The sequence below is a fragment of the Fukomys damarensis genome, unplaced genomic scaffold, assembly GCF_012274545.1.
Source record: "Fukomys damarensis isolate Sample0158 unplaced genomic scaffold, DMR_v1.0_HiC HiC_scaffold_3, whole genome shotgun sequence".
NCBI classification, from domain to species: domain Eukaryota; kingdom Metazoa; phylum Chordata; class Mammalia; order Rodentia; family Bathyergidae; genus Fukomys; species Fukomys damarensis.
In genome coordinates, this window is record NW_022900915.1 from 3,711,892 (window position 1) to 3,730,084 (window position 18,193).

Consider the following 18,193-nt stretch of genomic DNA (forward strand, 5'->3'; position numbering starts at 1 on the left):
CTCTGTATACTGTTTGCTGGTATCTTATTGAAGATTTTTGCATCTATGTTCATTAGGGAGATTGGCCTATAGTTCTCTTTTTTTGGTTGGGTCTTTCCCTGGTTTTAAAATCAAAGTAACACTTGCTTCCAGGAATGAATTTGGAAGTATTGCTTCCCTTTCAATATCATTGAAAATTTTAAAGAGTAATGGTAATAGCTCTTCTCTAAATGTCATGTAGAATTCAGCAGTGAAGCCATCAGGACCCAGGCTTTTCTTTGTTGGTAAACTTTTGATTATATTTTCAATTTCACTGATTGTAATTGGGGTGTTTTTAACTTTTTTATCTTCTCCATTCAACTTAGGTAATTCATTAAATATCAAGAAATCTGTCCATTTCTTCTGTGTTTTCCATTTTATTGGAGTACAGGTTCTCGAAGAGGGTATTGACAATCCTCTGGATTTCTGCTGGATCTGTTGTGAATTCAACTTTTTTGTTCCTTTTTGCATGGATCTGAGACTTTTCTTTCCTTGTTTTGATAAGGTTAGCTAAGGGTTTATCAATTTCATTTATTCTTTTGAAAAACCAACTCATTTCATTGATTTTTTATATCATTCTTTTAGTTTCCATTGAATAGATTTCTGCTCTGATCTTTATAATTTCCTCCCTTGTACAAGCTTTGGGTTTTTCTTGCTCTTCTTCTTCTTGCAGCCTGAGATTCATCATTAGGTTGTTTATTTGAGCTCTCTCTGTTTTCCTTGTGGGCATTCAGTGCTATGAATTTCCCATGTAAAACTGTTTTCATTGTTTTCCATAGATTCCTGTGTGTTGTATTAACATTATCATTATTTGTAAAAACTGACTAACTTCTTTAATTTCCTCTGTGACCCATTGATTGTTCAGGAGAGTGTTGTTCAATTTCAATATGTTTGTGAAATTCTTATGGTTTCTTATGCTATTAATCTCCAGCTTGATTGCAATGTGATCTGATAATATACATGGGATAACTATGATTCCTTTGCATTTATTTAAACGTATTCTATGAGCTAGTATGTGATCTATTTTGGAGAATGACCTATGTGCAGCTGAAAACAATGTATATTCTGATTTTTTGGTGTGGAACACTCTGTAGATGTCTATTAAGTCCATTTGTTTAAAAGCTTGTTTCAGTTCTAGTACTTTGTTGTTGACTATTTGTCAGGATGATCTGTCTCTTTTTGGTAGTGGGGTATTCAGGTCCCCCACTACAATTACAGTAGTGCTTATGTGGTTTTTCATGTCCCTTAATATTTGTATTATATAGTTGGGGGCATTAATATTTGGTGCAAATACTTCTATGATTGTCATCTCTTCCTCTTGGATTGTTCCCTTTACAAAGATGTAGTGGTCTTCTTTGTCTGTCTTAATTAGTTTTAGTTTGCAATTTACTTTCTCTGTGAATAAGATAGATACCCTTTTGGGGGGCCCCTGTCGCATGGAGAGCTGTTTTCCATCCTTTCACTTTCAGTCTATGAGCTTCTTTTTGGACTAGGTGTTTTTTTTGTATACAAAATATTATTGGATTTTGCTTCTTGATCCATTCGCCCAGTCTATTTCTTTTGACTGGTGAATTGAGGCTATTGACATTGATAGTTATAACTGATACATATTGACTTCTCATTGTCATGTTATTGATCCTGTTGTTGGCTCTTTTTATTTTTTTCTGCCCTCCCTTTAGTTTCTTGCCTTGCCTAATTGATTTGCTCTTTTGGGCCTCCTGGTGGTGTGACCATTGTGGTGTTTTTCTAGGATATTGTTTATAATTCCTTGTAGTGCTGGTTTGGTGTTCATGAAGTTTCTCAGGTGTTCTTTGTCATGGAAGTATCTTGTTTCCCCATCCATTTTAAAACACTGTTTTTGCAGAATGAATGCATCAGTCTAGGTTGGAGATTGTTTTCTCTTGGGTCTTGAATACCTCACTCCAGGCTCTCCTTGACCTGAGGGTTTTTGTTAAAGAGTCTGCTGTGATTCTGATAGGCTTTCCTTTGCATGTGATTTGTTTCTTTTCTCTGACTGCTTGCAGTATTTTGTTCTTTGGTTTGGGTTCAGGGATCTTGACTATTATATGTCTAAGTGTAGATTTTTTTTATCATGGATAATCAGAGTTCTGCATCCATCACTTATCTTTATGTCAACTTCTTTTCCTATAGTTGGGGAGTTTTCTGTAATTAATTCTGTGAACAGTATTTTTATGTCATTTGAACTTTCCCCTACTTCATGGATTCCTATTAGCCTTACATTATTCTTCTTTGCAGCATCTAGGAGTTGTTGGATCAATTTCTCATGATCCCTTACTATTTTTAAGAAATCTCTCTTGTCTTAGTCATTGACTGCAATCCTATCTTCTATATCTCAAATCCTATCTTCACATTCATTAATCCTGCTGCAAATGCTTTCAATAGAGTTTTTAATCTCCTGGATATCTGTTTGAATCTGTTTCATGGTTTCCATTTTTTCCCATGCTAGGCATTCATGGATTCATGGCTTCTATCATGATCCTGAGCTCATCTATTTTTTGTTTGTTTTCTGTTCTAGAGTTTCTCATCACGTCTTTCATTGTGCTCACTGTCTCTGTAGTTATCTGGGAGATTATTTCTGTTTTGAATTTTTCTAGAGCCTGGTTGATCTCATTTGTTACTTCCTGTGCTTTGAGTTCAGGATGTCCTGGTGGTTGATTTTGAGAGTTTTCCACCTTGTTTCCCCTAGAATTTGCTGTTGGTGAACTGTAAGTCTGTATTTATGCCTTGCTTAAATGTTTGCTCATTTTTCTTTTTTGTTGTTGGGCTGTCCTTGGTTTAATTTTTGGGTTAGTACTTTGATCTTCCTGATATAGCTTCTCTTCAGGTTTTGCATCTCTAAATGACTCAGAGACACTCTCATTTTCATAATATCAGAAAGAGCAACCCATTAAATCAATCACAACCCTTTAGCCCAATTGATACAATCAGCAACATAATAGCATCAAGCACAGTTTAGAAATTGACCATTTGTGGTAGTCATTAATCTATCACCTTTAACCATGTGAATTAAATCAAAATCGAGGACCAGCCCAAAGTATCTTTATAATGGATAAACTCTTCAGTATAGCAACTTTCCCTTTTAGGATGAGGATTTAGGAGGAGTTAGGAGGAGAGGAATAGATAGGTAAAAGAATAGGAGAAGTTTTCAAGTGAAGCCAGAGGACACAGGATAATCATGCAAACTCTAGGAAACTGTTGAAGACAAGAAGGAAAGACAGAGTAGAAGAACAAAGACAAGAAGAGAACAGCTTAACAGTAATAGGAAGCTATAAATTGTACTCACTTTCCTTTGAAACTAATGACAATAGAGTGAAGGAAAATAAAGAAGAAAAGAAAAAGAAGAAATCCAAATTACGGCAGATTGGGAACAAAAAGGGAGATGAGGAATACCATGGGGGAACAAGAGCCTGAGTGGGAAAAAGAAAAAGGAATAAAGGAAGAATTTTCAGAATGGAAAAAATAAAATTTTAAAATAAAACTAAAAGTTAAAAATAAGAGGAAAAGAAAGAAAAATTGAAGAGCCTCTTCCAGGGTATATCTCTTCTGTCACAATAGACAATGTGGGCAGCAGTGTGCAGAACTAAGTCAATTGTTCTCAGCTGGCCAATGGCAGACCCCTGAGATTCAGGCTGAATTCTGGCTTTAAGGCCCAAGTTGAGCTCCCTGACCTCCTGCGGGATTGAACTCTGCAAGATTCTACTGCAGGTTCCAGCTGCCCTTCCCCTAAAGATAGTCCAAGTTGAATGGAAGGTGGTGATCTCTCCAACTTATCAACTACGGAGGTCTGAAATGCCTTTATCACCATTGTTCACTTCAGTTATATCTTCTGGAGCTCACTAAAATCTCCTTTATTACCACCTGTACCTCTGCAGTGTGGATCCAGGTATCCACACAACCAGGAGGCCCTACAGCACAGGTTGGGGGGGGAGTGCTGCACACACCCATGCAGCTGGACCATCCTCACTAGTCTGCTCTGATGAAGGCTTGGGGTGCTGGAAGTGCAGAAGCAATGAGCTTCCCAAGCAGCTGGGCATTCCTCACCAGTCTGCTCCTATATACAGGTATTCAATTATTTTCTGTCCCTTATTTGTGATTTTTTTTTAAGTTAAGCAGTAATGTTTTATCTGTTTCTCAAAAATGCTTGTTCACTCAAAGTAGAAAAACCATAAATTCCATAAAGTTAAAAGGACTATTTTGTTCACAATTTTCCCTCAGTAGCTAGCACAGGACTTGGAACATAACTGGCACAGATTTAATAAAGGCCTCACTAGTAAATGAGTAAGTAAAAAACAAAAGGAAGTTGCACAAAGTTGTCTTCCAGACTCCCAAAGCTATTCAGAACTCCTGTACTTCAGATGCATTCCTTTCATTATCCTTCATAGTATACCTATATAGCTTGAAACTACTTGATCATCTGATTATTGCCTGCTTCTCCCACCAGACCATCTTGCTTACAATGACCCCTCACCTTCTAGCACAGGGCCTGGCACGTAGTAGACAGTCAGTGAGCCCTGAACAAGGAAAGGATGTTTCTTGCTGCCAGGATGGAATGAAAGTTGAAGAAGGGGGAAGCCAGACTGCATTTGAGAAGTTCTGTTTTGCTTGAGCAGTGCTTTTCCACTGCCACCACAGCTCAGTGGACATCAGACTCCAGCTTCTTCTGCCTTTCAACACAGACTCCTTCCAGTGACTCCAGGGAGCTTCCAGGCCTTCCTTCTTAGCATAGTATTGCTTCCACAGTCGCTCCTGTTCTGTGGCTGCCAGCTTGTTGGACAAAGCACCTGCCAGATTCCCTGGCTTGCCAGCATGTACAATACCATACACTTTCTGCCACTTTCTTACACCCTTGTAAAATTATATTTATAACTGTATATATCATATATTCTGTTGATTCTTTTCCTCCAGAGAACCCTAATCAATACAGCAAATGAATTTAAAAAGCCAAAATTGCAGTTATATTTTAAAAATACATGTATTATCTATCCTTCTGTGATCTAAAACCAGAGAATGACAATTAAAATTGAATTATCTAAAATGAGAACCAATTAAAATAACATTTTAGAATTTTGACTAGCAATGGCCACTTCTTTCATCAAAATATCTTGTTTTTCACATAGAATTGCACTGGTATTTCTTTGGTTTTGCTTGTCGTTTTTGTCACAGTGGCTTTAAGTTTCATTGTAGATATAGGATGGATAGTGCTCTATGCTCATATACTTATATCACAACTCTTATCTCCTCAGTATGAGAAATAAAGCAAATTTCCAACCAACAGTAGTCATGAATTTTTGCTTCCTAAAGAAGTTACTTTTTATACTCAATATAAACAGTTATTCCTAACTTTCATATGTCCACAACACTAAAATTGATATTCCATTTCTCTAGAATAAATGAACTTCACAGATTAAATTTCAATGATAGTGAAATATTTCTTCCAATCAGGATGATTTAAGTGGTGTCAATTTACCGGTCCAGCAAAACAACTGTAAAAATGCAAAATGTATAAGGTGACTATTTTCAGTAATTGGACAATAGGCATCCTACCAAAAGAAGAAAAATATCCAGAAATGGCTCAGACTTGGTCTCCTACAGACACTTCCTTGACTGTGTCCAAAATGGTAGACTCCAGAAATAAGGAGTCCTGGTTGACAAGGTGAACTGAAATTGAAGTTTGTGTCTGCACAAACAGCTGAACCTTTAAAACAAAATAGACAACAATAAAACAGAAAACTCACAGATTTAATGGCCTGGAAGTCATTGTGTGCTGCATCAGGTCCTCAGCTGAGAGGCCAGCTGTTCACATAGAGTGAGATTACATAACTGTAGAAGAGATCAGCTTCTATGCTATGGAGCAAATATCAAATTGGAGGCCCCAGGGAAGGGACAGCTGTAGAGCAACACTGGAGTCATGCCAAGCATTGGTGCAGAAATAGCTGCAGGTCTTGCCTGTAGTTTCACACCTCCAACCAGGCCCCACCTCCTGAGATCACATCTAGCTATCAAAGTCATTAATGAATGAATCCATTAATGAATATAGTGCCCAATGATCCAGTCACCTTTCAAACAGAAGATTTGGGAGGCATTTTACATCTAACTTTACCCCCCATCACCACACACACACAAACACCACAAGATGTGGAACATATCCATCATCACAGAAAATCCCTGATGCCTCCTTCCAACCAAATCTCAAGCAACCATTTTCTGATTTATCATAGGTTAGTTTTTTTCTCTTACTGGACTTTTTTTCTTGTTTTGTTTGCATACCAAAGTTTTAAATTCAAACATCTTTTTGTATACATCCATCATTCCTTATTTTATTGGTATAAGTTTTCTTTGTGCAGATATGTTTTATCTGTTGTTCTTTTGATGGACATTTAGATTGTATCCAGTAGTTTCCTCTTATGAACAGGACTGCTATAAATATTATGTTAGCAAGCTTTTTGTTGCTATGACCAAATGCCTGAGGAACACAATTTAAAGGAAGAGAAGTGGATCTTGGCTTATGTTTTTGGCCCATGGTCAATGAATGGGTCTATCAATTTTAGGCCTAGGCTGAATCAGAAACACCAGAGCAGAAGGTGGTGTCAGAGGCAAGCTGCTCACTCATGGCAGACAGGAAGTAGGGGAAGGGGAAGAGCTAGGAAGAGCAGCCAGGAACATGTGTAGTTCCCCACCCCAGTCATGCCCTCACAATTCACTGCCCTCAGTTGGGCCTCATTTCCCCTTTCCAAAATCTCCAAGTAATATCTCATCAATGGATTACTTCACTGATGAAGTTAGAAACACAATCATCTTTGAAAATCCCATGCTCTGAACATACTTATGAGCTGGGGGAGGTGCTATATTTTAGGTCTAAGCCACAACATTCTCTCACAGGTCTTTCTATGAATATGTTTTCTCTGGCAAAAAATGGCCAAACGTGCAATTGTTGGGTCATAGGGAATAGGTGCTTAACTAAGCACTTAAGGAACTTGCAAATACTTCTCCAAAGCAATCATGTTGCATTAATCTTCCATAACAACAATATGAGAATTTCAGGAGTTGAACCTTTTTAATGAACATTACATTTATATGAGTGTGTACATATAATGCATATTTGCTATTCTAACAAATGTAAAGTGATATCTCTCTTTTATTTTACAGTACTAGGGATTGAAACCAGGTACACACTGCCACTGACCTACATCTTCAGCCCTTTTATTTTTTTTAATTTAGAAAGAGAATCTTGCTAAATTACAAAGGCTGGCTGTGAGCTTACACTATTCCTGCCTCAGCCTCCTAAGTAGTTGGAACTACAGACATGTGCCATGTGCTAGGCTCAATATGTTTTATATTCTCAAAAAAAGATGAAAAGATGTTCCTTTCTCAGCTAAATTAAATTATACTTTGATTTAAAAAATTGGCTAGATACAGACAGACACATTGTTCTATTCAGAGTTCCTTTTTTGTTTCATTGATTTATTAGTTTCTATGATATAAAAATGTATATTTATATAAATTTATAGACACATACAAAGGAATATTGTGAACAGACATGTTTTTTGCATTCTGTATTTCCTGCTATTAATCTATTAGTCATCATATGTACTACTGTCTTAGATCTCATAGGTTTGTAATAAGTCTTGAAACCAAATATTTTAAGTCTTCCAACTCTGTTCTTTTTAAAGATTTCTTGGGCTATTCTAAGATATTTGCATTTCCATATGTATCTTAGTATTTTATGTCTTATTTCTTAAAAATATTTGCTATGTGCTATTCAGCTTTCTGTGGCTGTGAACAAACACCCAACATAAACAATTTTAAAAGGAAATGGTTTATTTTGGCTGTTAGTTTCAGCCTATGGTAGGATAACTCCAAAGTAGAAACATCATGGTGAGAACAAATGAAAGCAGACAGCTGCTCACTTCATGGCATTTAGGAAGAGAGGGAGATTTCAAGAGCCAGAGAGAAAGGAAGTGTCTGGGGATAGGTTATACTCTTACAGGCATGCTCCTGGTAATCTGCTTCCTCCGACTGGCCCCAGAGACTAATAGTCCATTAAGTCATGAACTAATGATCCACTGATGATTCAGTGTCCTCAGTAAATAAATCTTTCTGGGACACTTACCATTTAATCCACAACACTGTAATCTTAAAAGCAATCACCTGAATTTATAGATCAGTGTCATAGTTAATCTTTGCATTGTTGAAACAAAATACCCAACACTCAGATAAAAGGAGGAAAGGTTTACTTCAGCTCAGAGTTTATAGTTTCTGTCTATAGTCAGCTGGCTCCAAAGAAGGGGGGTATGGCAGAGGGGCAACGCAGAGAAAAACGAGAGTAGTCAGAAGGCATTATAACAGCCAGCAACAGCAGAAGCAGAACAGCAGCAGCCTATTTCTCTCTTTTATCCCCTCCAGGCCATCTACGTTTTGGCTGGTGCCGCCCACATCCAGTGTGGGCCTTCCTTAATCCCAACATTATACACTTAATCCCAGTATCACATTCTTAATCTCAGTATCACACACCCTAAATCTAGTCACCTCTGAAAAGCCCCACCTATGACTGCATGAGGCTTTGGGCGAACATCTAGACACAGGCCATCACAATCCATTTAGGTGGAATGGACAACTTAATATGACTCTTCTAATCTATGAACATAGTATACATGTATTTATTTATACACTTTGAAATTCTTATCAGGTGAGTTTTGTAGTTTAATATGTAGCAATATTAAACACCTTTCATTAGATCTTCTCTTCAATGTTTGATGTTTTTAAAGACATTATGAGTTGTACTGCTATAAACGTGAGTCTGTATGTTTCGCTGTAATATAATGTCTTTAATACTTTTAGGAAGATACCTAGAAAGGGAACAGTTGAGTCAAATAGAATTTCTATTTGTTATTTTTTGAGGAATCTCTATACTGATTACCATAATGGTTGAATTAATTTATATTGGAAGTGGTCTGTATGTCCATCAACAGAAGGTGGATAAAGACAATGTGGCATTTACACACAATAGAGTGTTACTGTGCCATAAAGAAGGGTCTACTTGAATCATCTGTAAGAAATGGAAGTACCCTGAAAACATAATTTTAAGTAAAACATCAGACACATGAGCTTAGATATTGCATGGATTTTTGTATATTAGAAACTCAAAAAGTAAAATAAAAGATAGCTAACAGGAAAGAGGGAACTAGATCTTTTGCCAAATGGAAGACCAGGAGATGGAGGTAGAGGAAGGAGGAAGAGGGGAAGGAAATGAAAAAAAATTAACATGTGTTATGTACATGTACCAACTCCCCATGAGCAACATAATTAATCATTATGTACTGCAAATGTACTAATGAAAAATAAAAATAGAAAAGAAAAAAGAACAAGTGTACAGCTAAAATTGGAGACAAATGATACCAATAAAAATTAGATATTAAAAAGTAGATAATTAAGAGCAACATTCATTTTAACCTAATTTTCAAATGATTTGTTGAAATTATTTAGAAATACAGTTATCTATATGTTAATTGTATATCCTCAAATATTCTAAATACATTTTGCTTTAAATTGTTTATCTTGTAAATATCAGAAAATTTTCTCTAGCACAATCAGATCATCTGCTAATAACTATAAATTTTTCTTCTTTTCCAGGTTTCATTGTTATCATCTCCTCTTGTTCTATTGATGTAAAGTTCTAATAAATGTCAGATAGAAATGGTAATAATAGATATTTTTGTCTTCAAAAATTTAAGGGAAATGTATGAATATTTCAATATTATGTGTACTATTCACTGATTTTTTTATAGATATCTTTTACCAGATTAAAGCATTTCTTCTCACTTCTTATAAGATGAGAGATATCATCGTGAAGTAGCATTGAATTTTTAAAGGCTTTTTTACACCTAAAGAGATTATATGGAATTTGTATTTTATATCTCTTAATGAGACTTCCTATGTTTCTGTTTATGAGATTAACTGAAAGGAATATTGATACTCAAATAGCAAATCAAGCTCACGCTCCTGGAATAAGAGGATTGTTCAGATTGTATCATCTTTTCATATGTTACTAAATACCACTAGTACTTTTGTTAGGAAATTTTGTCCTCCTATTTATGAGAGATATGAATCTGAAAAAGTGAGAAAAAAGAAGAGAGGAAAGGGCCCAAAACTTGATATAGCTCCCGAATGATATCCCCGTGACACCTAGAAACACCCCAAAGTGTGCTGTTTTAATCACTATGTATCCCACAAGTCAATCAAACTGACAATCAAGAATAACCATCACTGAGCCAAGATATTTAAAACTTTTATGTTGGGCTGGAGATTTAGCTCAGTGGTTCCACCGCCTGCCTTGCAAGCACAGGGATTCGAGTTCGATCACCAGTACCAAAAAAAAAAAAGCAAAGCTTTTATGTTGCTGGTGGGCATGTAAATAGTATAAATCCTTTGAAATGTCTTCTGGAAATTTCTCATACCTTTAGATATAGACCTACCCATGAAATAGAATTTCCATCTAAGTGAAATAAAAGCCTATTTCTACCAGAAGACCTGAGCAAGCATGTTCCCAGAAACATATTTACTTATAGACAAAAACTAGAAATTGTACCAATGTCACCCAATAAATAATTGGCTGTATTTATATTATGGAATACTACTCAATAGTAAAACCAAATTAAGTATACATACAATATCATGTGGATATACATACAATATCATACTGTTAATTCCATTTATGTGAGTAACAACCAAGGTATCAACAAAGCAGTTGCCTTCAAGAGAAGTGAAATTGACTACAGAGTGGCAAAAGGAAATCTCGGGTAATGGAATTCTTTACATTTTGGCAGAACTTATAAAATTACACCCAAATTGTTACTTGCTTAGCATGAGTGAGACCCTAGACTTAATGCTCAGCATGAAAACAAATTACTTCATTAAATGTTAAGTATAGCTCCACAAAAAATTAATAAAATGTACAAAAATTAATGAATATGTCAGGCAGAGATAATCTGTGATGGAAAAGATAGTGGTCACCCGAGATGCAATGACACAACTTGACAGCAGAAAATGACCGTGCTCCTGATGTCACCTTGTGTCTGGATCTGGGTCTGGATGCTGGTTTTGCTGCTGCATTTGCTCTTTGAAATTTTCAGAGCACTGATGGAATGAGCAGATATCTACTTCACTTTAGTATAACTAGCGTTTTAAAATTTTAACGTAGGAAATCACAAAAGGTCCTCCTATCACTTCCTAGATAGGAATGTGCATGCTCTGTCATGCACACCATGGGATGTGAGGGTTGTCAGCTGCACCATCCTACTGTGCATAATGACCTCCTGGTGGAGAAGCTTTAACCTGTTAGCGTGACAGCATGCTTTGACTACAGCATCCACAGAAAATAAATCATTTCAATTTAATCTGTCCAGTCGCTTTGTTATTAAAGATGACAAGGAAGCAACAGCAAGCATCACTAGAGAAATCACAGCAATCTACATCTGTCACATTATAATACAGTGGGATCAGAGATCATTCAGCGGTGTCATAATCGTAATTTCAGAAAACCAAATACTATTTACGTGATAACATCCACCTGTATCTCTTTAACTTGTATTTTCAATTTGCTGCCTGTTTAGGTCTATTCAGATTTGAAGCGTTGCATGTCATTAAATACCAGTAAATAAGTCGGGCCTGACTGTGAAGATCAGAAGCTAACCGCGACTCTGCAGCATCTGGGGCCAGAGGAGTCTGTTTCAACAATAACCATATGGTCCTAGAAGCATAGCTTAAGCATTTTGATAGGCATGCTAAGATGCAGCTAGAGAGATAGGCTTCACTACAGATGAAATTAGCCCTCAGGGAAAGAAAACAGATTAACAGATATGTCAGCTAGGGTTCTTTGGTTGTAATCTACCGAAACTCACTCTGGCTAACATAAGCAAAACAGTGAATTTATTATACGTTGACAGGAGGATTGTTAACCGGAATGAGGTGGGGAAGGGTACTAAAGCATCTGCAGGGCTTCTGGAGGGGAAGTGAAGGAACTGTGTGTTGGAGACTTCTGAGCTTCTCCACACATCTTGTTGGGTCAACTTTTGATTCTAGCGATTGCTTCAGAAAGCAAAGACTTGGGTGTGATGGACGACCCCTTAGACACAAGAGCTTCACCACTTCACAGGATGTGTCTGGGTACCCACTCAGCCATCGTGACACAAGAACAAAATCTGAAAAAGTGAAGCAGGTAGCTTGTATGCCAAAGGGACCCCCGCTCTTGGGAAAACATTACCCTCTTCTACCGCCCAAATGAACAACTGCAAGCTGTTTTGAGATCACTTCTCACGTGGTTCCCAGAAAACATTAAACCTAGCTGTTTGGGGCTGTGATCAGCTTGATAAAGCCACTCTGAATGGGCTTCCTTTTCTTCCATTTTCTCCCTCCTTGTATTGTGTTCTTATTCCTAGAAAGCACTTCCCAAAATACTTCCAGCTCACAAGCTCTTATACCAAATTCTACCCTTTTGGAATGTCTAAGTGATAAAGTTATCACAGGGTTCTGTGGCTGTTAGTGTGGATGGAATGCAAATCTACTTCGTCTCTTTTGTGTGTCTGCTCATAATTCAAATCCTGGGAGAGAACACACAACTGCCCTAGCTTGTGTCCTAGGTTCACCCCTTGCAAAAGGAAAGTTAAAGCCCTTAGAGTGAATTCCCCAAAGGTGAAGAGGTAATTCCTTTAAAATGTTTATGGGGGGTTCTAATTCCAAAAAGAGCAAAGTTGTTACTTTCTTAACTTTGTGAGAAATATTAAAGCGTTGAGAAGCATAAGAGTAGAGGAAGACATCTTTAAATAACAACCCTAAATTAATAATATCATATTTACATCTTACTTATTGAACAAAGTATTTAAGATAATGGGTCTTTTGTCAATTAATTAAAATTGCATTGTAAATAGGAAGATGGTAAGGTTACAACCTCCTCCCACTCCCACTTAAAAAGATAGGTATAACATTGACACCAGAAAAGAGTCATGGCCTCCAGATAAATTAGAGTTAAGTACATTCCGAAACCCTAATAACACTAATTACAGCTAAATACCCTGTAAAATACATATAAAGCTAAATAAATATATATAATCATCAGAAGACTATAAATGGTAAAGACAAAAATGTAGGCCGGCTAGAGATCTCTAAACAAAAGGAGCAACGTGACAGTGAGTTCACTGATTTGGATTTGTCTCCTATCTATTTTGACCTCAGAACGAAAGTAGCCTGAAACTCAGGAATAAAGAGACAGTGAGATAATTAAAGGCTCTCCAAAGCCCATTATAGCTGGCCCTGAAAGATAGGACACTTTTGATCTTATTTCCTCTACTCCAAGCAAACACCACAAAAGAAATTGTGCCCCTCTCCCTCTCTCCAGCCAATGCAAAGACTATGGAACAAAACTATGTAAAATATCCAATACTAAAAACTCACTATTCCCAAACTGTAGTGTTGTTCTGCCTCCTCCTCCTCCTCCTCTGCATGCTGTAAATATTATGGTGTGGGTTCCTGTCACCAGTCCCACTCTGCAAATGACAGAACAGGTCAAGTCCCTGTGTCCCATCCCCACCATGAAACAGACCACCCTTGTACCACATGAAGATAAGTAGATGCAACAAAATCATGCACCACCTTGAAGACTACAGAGGGAGCCCTTTTCAAAATCCTTGTTCTGTCTCCTCTACTCTGAAACAACATCAGGAAAGAGGCAGCACAAGCAGCTTTGCCAACTAGACTGGAAACATTAGAGGATTGTATTAAGTAGAGCAGGAGCTAGAAAAAGCTCTACCACAGCCCATCGCAAAGCAGCCCATATGTGAAATTAACGACTCAATATAGCAAAACTTTGAAAACTGAACTATGGTGTGAAATATGACTCAGGTTTCAAACTGGAAGTAACAGCCTCTCCAATTTAATGGTCTTGAGAGAAGTGGACATCTATACACAGCAGATTGAAACTTGAATCCAGTGTCTCGTCCTGTTGGAAATACACACACACACACACACACACACACACGGTGCAGTTAGAATACTAAGAAAGTAAGAGAAAGGGAGACTAAGAGAATAAAGAAAGAGGAAGAGGAAGAAAAGGGCTAAAGGTGAAGGGAAAGTGGAAAGGGTAGGAGATAGGTAATAAGGGAAAGGAAAAAAATATGAGAAAATGAAAAAAATGGAAATAAAATGTAAATGGGAAGGGGAGGAGGGGGTGAAGAGAGGGCAGGGACAAGGGGAAAAATGAGAACCAAGACCTGTCATGTAAAGGTACAGGATCCCAATCAATGGTGAATGTAACTGTACTGTATACCTAAAATGTACCAATAAACTCAATAAAAAATTTTTTTAAAGAGGGAGAGAGGAAGGGAGAGAAAAGGGGAATCAGAAAGCAGACATGCTGGTGAGCATGTGGAACAAAAGGAACTCACACACACTGTTGATGGGAGTGCAAATTAGTACAACCACTAAGAGTGTCCTCAAAAACTTTTCTAAAAATACATTTTCTGTATAATTGTCGATCCTACTTTTAGGTAAATAAAAATCAGCATGCCAAAGAGATATGTGCACACCCATATTTATTGAAGTACTACTAATAATAAGTAAGATGTATAATCAACCTAGGTGGCCATCTATCTCCCTTACCCCTCCTCCAGCCTCCGGTGACTATCTTTCTACTCTCTGTTTCTGTGAGACGTTTTTTCACATTCTACATATAGCTGAGATCATATAGTATTTGTCTTTCTGTGCCTGGATTATTTCACTTAAAAATGTCCTTCAGTTCCATCCATACCTTTGCAAATGATGGATTTCCATTAGTGTATGTGCATACCACATCTTCATGCATTCATTCACTGGTGAATATTTAGCTTATGTTCATAGCTTGGTCATGAATAAGGTTGAAATAAACACGAAGGTGCAGATATCTCTTCAACATTGCCAACTTTAATTTCTTTAGACATATATACTTAGAAATGAGATTTCTAGATAATATGGTAGTTTTATTTTTAGTTTCTGAGGGACTTAACTAATATTTTCCAAAATGACTGCGCTCATTTATATTCCCATCAGCAGTGTACGAAGATCTCCTGTTCCCACATCCTTGCCAATACTGGTTATCATTCATCTTTTAATAAGCCCCATGAAGGAACGTGTCATGCAGTTTTAGCTGGCATTCACCTGATGACTAGAGATGTTGGCTAAGTAGATGAAAGATCTGTCCACTGAAGCCATAGAAACAATGATAAAGGAAATTTAAAAAGACACAAATAAATTGAACCTGTCCTATGTTCACGAGTTAGAATACTGAAATTCTTATGTCCATGGTACCCAACTTACAGATGCAATGCAATTTCATATCAAATTTTCTCTATCATTTTTCACAGAAATAGAAGCAGCTATGTTAAAGTTCCCATGAAACAAGAAAAAGCCCTAATAGCCAAAGCAATCTTGAGCAGAGATAACAAAGCTTAAGACATCGCACTCCCTGGGTTTGAAATAATACGAAGCTGCTGTGATCCAAACAACATGACACCGATGTAAAAACAGACCAATTAAATCAAGGAGCAGAACAATAAATCTGAACAATAGAATAGAGAGTATTTAGAGTCGGTACATTTTTAACAAAGATTCAAAGAACGTACAATTGGAAAAGGATAGTCTCTCCAATGAAGAGTGTTGAGAAAACTGGCCACATAGAAAAGATATTGCACCCTCATCTCACACTTTACACAAAATCAAACTCAAAAGGACAAATGACTTCAATGTAAACTTAAACGTGCCAGACTACTATAGAAACTACAGGAAAATCTCTAAAATGCTGGCTTTGCCAACGATTTCTTTGGATAGGACTCCAAAAGCACAGGAGTACACCCAATTCGAAAGCTGTATGGAAAAGAAAATAATGAACACAATGAAGGGACGACGCACAGTTTGGGAGCGAACATCGCCAACCGTCCATCCGTCAAGGGGCTAATATGTGAAATATCCAAGGAAGCCAAGCAACTAATATTTTTAAAAATCCAAGTTTTACAATGAACAGAATCTCTGAACAGACATTTCTTTTAAATGCCAAATATAAATGCCCAACAGATAAATGGAACAATGCTCAGCATTTCTAATGAGGGAAATGCAAATTAAAAACACAATGAGCTATTGCCCCATGCCTGTTAAAATGGCTATTATCAAAAGAGAATTTAAATTCTTTGGTAGAGAAACCAATAGATTTACAAGGATCATTTCCATTTTAAACATTTAAGAAAAAGAACATTAGACAACAAACTGATGAAATTTGAACATATGCTGTAGTGTATTTTCTTTCGTTTTAAATTTTTTTTAGTTTTGAACATCCCAGCATGATCACGTAAAGTATTAGCATTAGAACAAGTTAAGTAAAGGATGCAGGATAAGTCTGTGTTAGGTTTGCAATCCTTCTGTAAATCTATTGTTTCCCCAGAACAAGTTAGAAGACATTCCTATTATCAAAACATACACTTTTCTCTTGCATGCATTTCATGTGATAAAAGACTAATGCACTGGTTAAGGGAGTCATATGCTAACACAAGCAAAATTCCTAGCTCAGAAACTTATGGAAAATATGTCACTACCTATACCTGACTAATTTTTATGATGGATTAAGCATTTCTGGGAAGATTAATATGTAGCAGCCAGCACGCTGTTAATAATGCATTTCTAAAAAGCATCAAATGTTACAAACTACTAAGAATAACTAGAAGAAGGAATAACTAATATGACTCTGAGGCTACAAGTTCTATGAGTTCACATCACAAACATAATTGAATTAAATCATTTTAAATGCCCCTTTTATCCCTAAAATTATTTGGGTGAGATTGAGTGACTCCTCATAATCCAATTACTAAAATCAAGCTAGGGGCCAGGGATTTAGCTCAGTGGTGCTGCACCTGCCTGGCAAGTGCAAGGTCCTAAGTTCAGTTCCTGGTTCAAAAAGAAAATAGCCATAAAATCAACCTAAAATCATAAGGTTTTAAATTACACAAAAACACCAGTTCAAACAAACTTAAGAAAAAAAAATATTGATTCTCCTAACTGATGCTGGAAATAGTGACAACTTCTTAGACCCAATGGTGTCAGCCTTGCTTGGTTTCTATCCAGGTCTTGGCCCCTCTTCCAAAGAGTTGGATAGTTTCTCTGGCTTTACATCATGTTTCCTACCAACTCCAAGATCGCAATCTGCCAGGTTATCTGTGTCTGCCGGTTATCTGGCTGCCACCTATCACTCTGATTCACTACGGCCAGGAAGACAGACTCTACCCTAAACAGGACAGAATTATACAGGCCTATGGAAACCACTAAAGCCTCACTGGTTACGGTACTGCCAAATTTCTGTTATTTTAGCTAAGCAAATTTTTTAAAGTTTTTATTTTATTAGCACGTTTGCAGTTTGTGCAGTTTGCAATCACGCCACAGCTTCTTGTTTTAATCCCTTCCCCTCTCTCTTCTTCCCTCCCTCCTCCTCCAATTCCCCAGTGCCATTGCTCATTCTTATTGATATGATTAGTCTTAGCCCACGCTAGTGTCACTGAATTTGCAGTGGAGAAGGCTGTGAAATTTATCTAATGATTTTGATATCAGGCTACGAGGCACTACAGAAAACACAGTAGTTTAATTAAAAGATGAAGGATACATGAAAGACAATACTGATTTCTTTACCATTTATTTCTGGTAAAATGGCAAATTTATTACACCAAATTGAAGGTGTCAGTTATTGTCTTTTGTTGGGGTTTTGTTTGTTTGTTTTGAGACAGGGTCCCACTGTGTAGTTGAGATTGAACTGGAATCCACTATGTAGCCCAGGCTGGTCTCAAACTCACAGTGATTCTCCTGCCTCAGCCTCCTGAGTGCTGGGATTACAGGCGTGCACTACCACGCCTGGCCTTTGCCCTCTTTTATGACAGAAATCAGTCCCTCTTCCTACAAAGGTTATAGCATTAAGGACATAGTAAGAAATATGTTCAAGGTTGTTTTTATTTAGATTATCAACAGACTGCCTTACAAAAAGGAAAAACAGGCTGAATATGGCCCACTGTGAACACAGAAGAAAGAAAAAACAGTTTCTATAAACCAAAATTCTGGAGCTGTCTAGGCAAAAAAAAAAAAAAAAAAAAAAAAA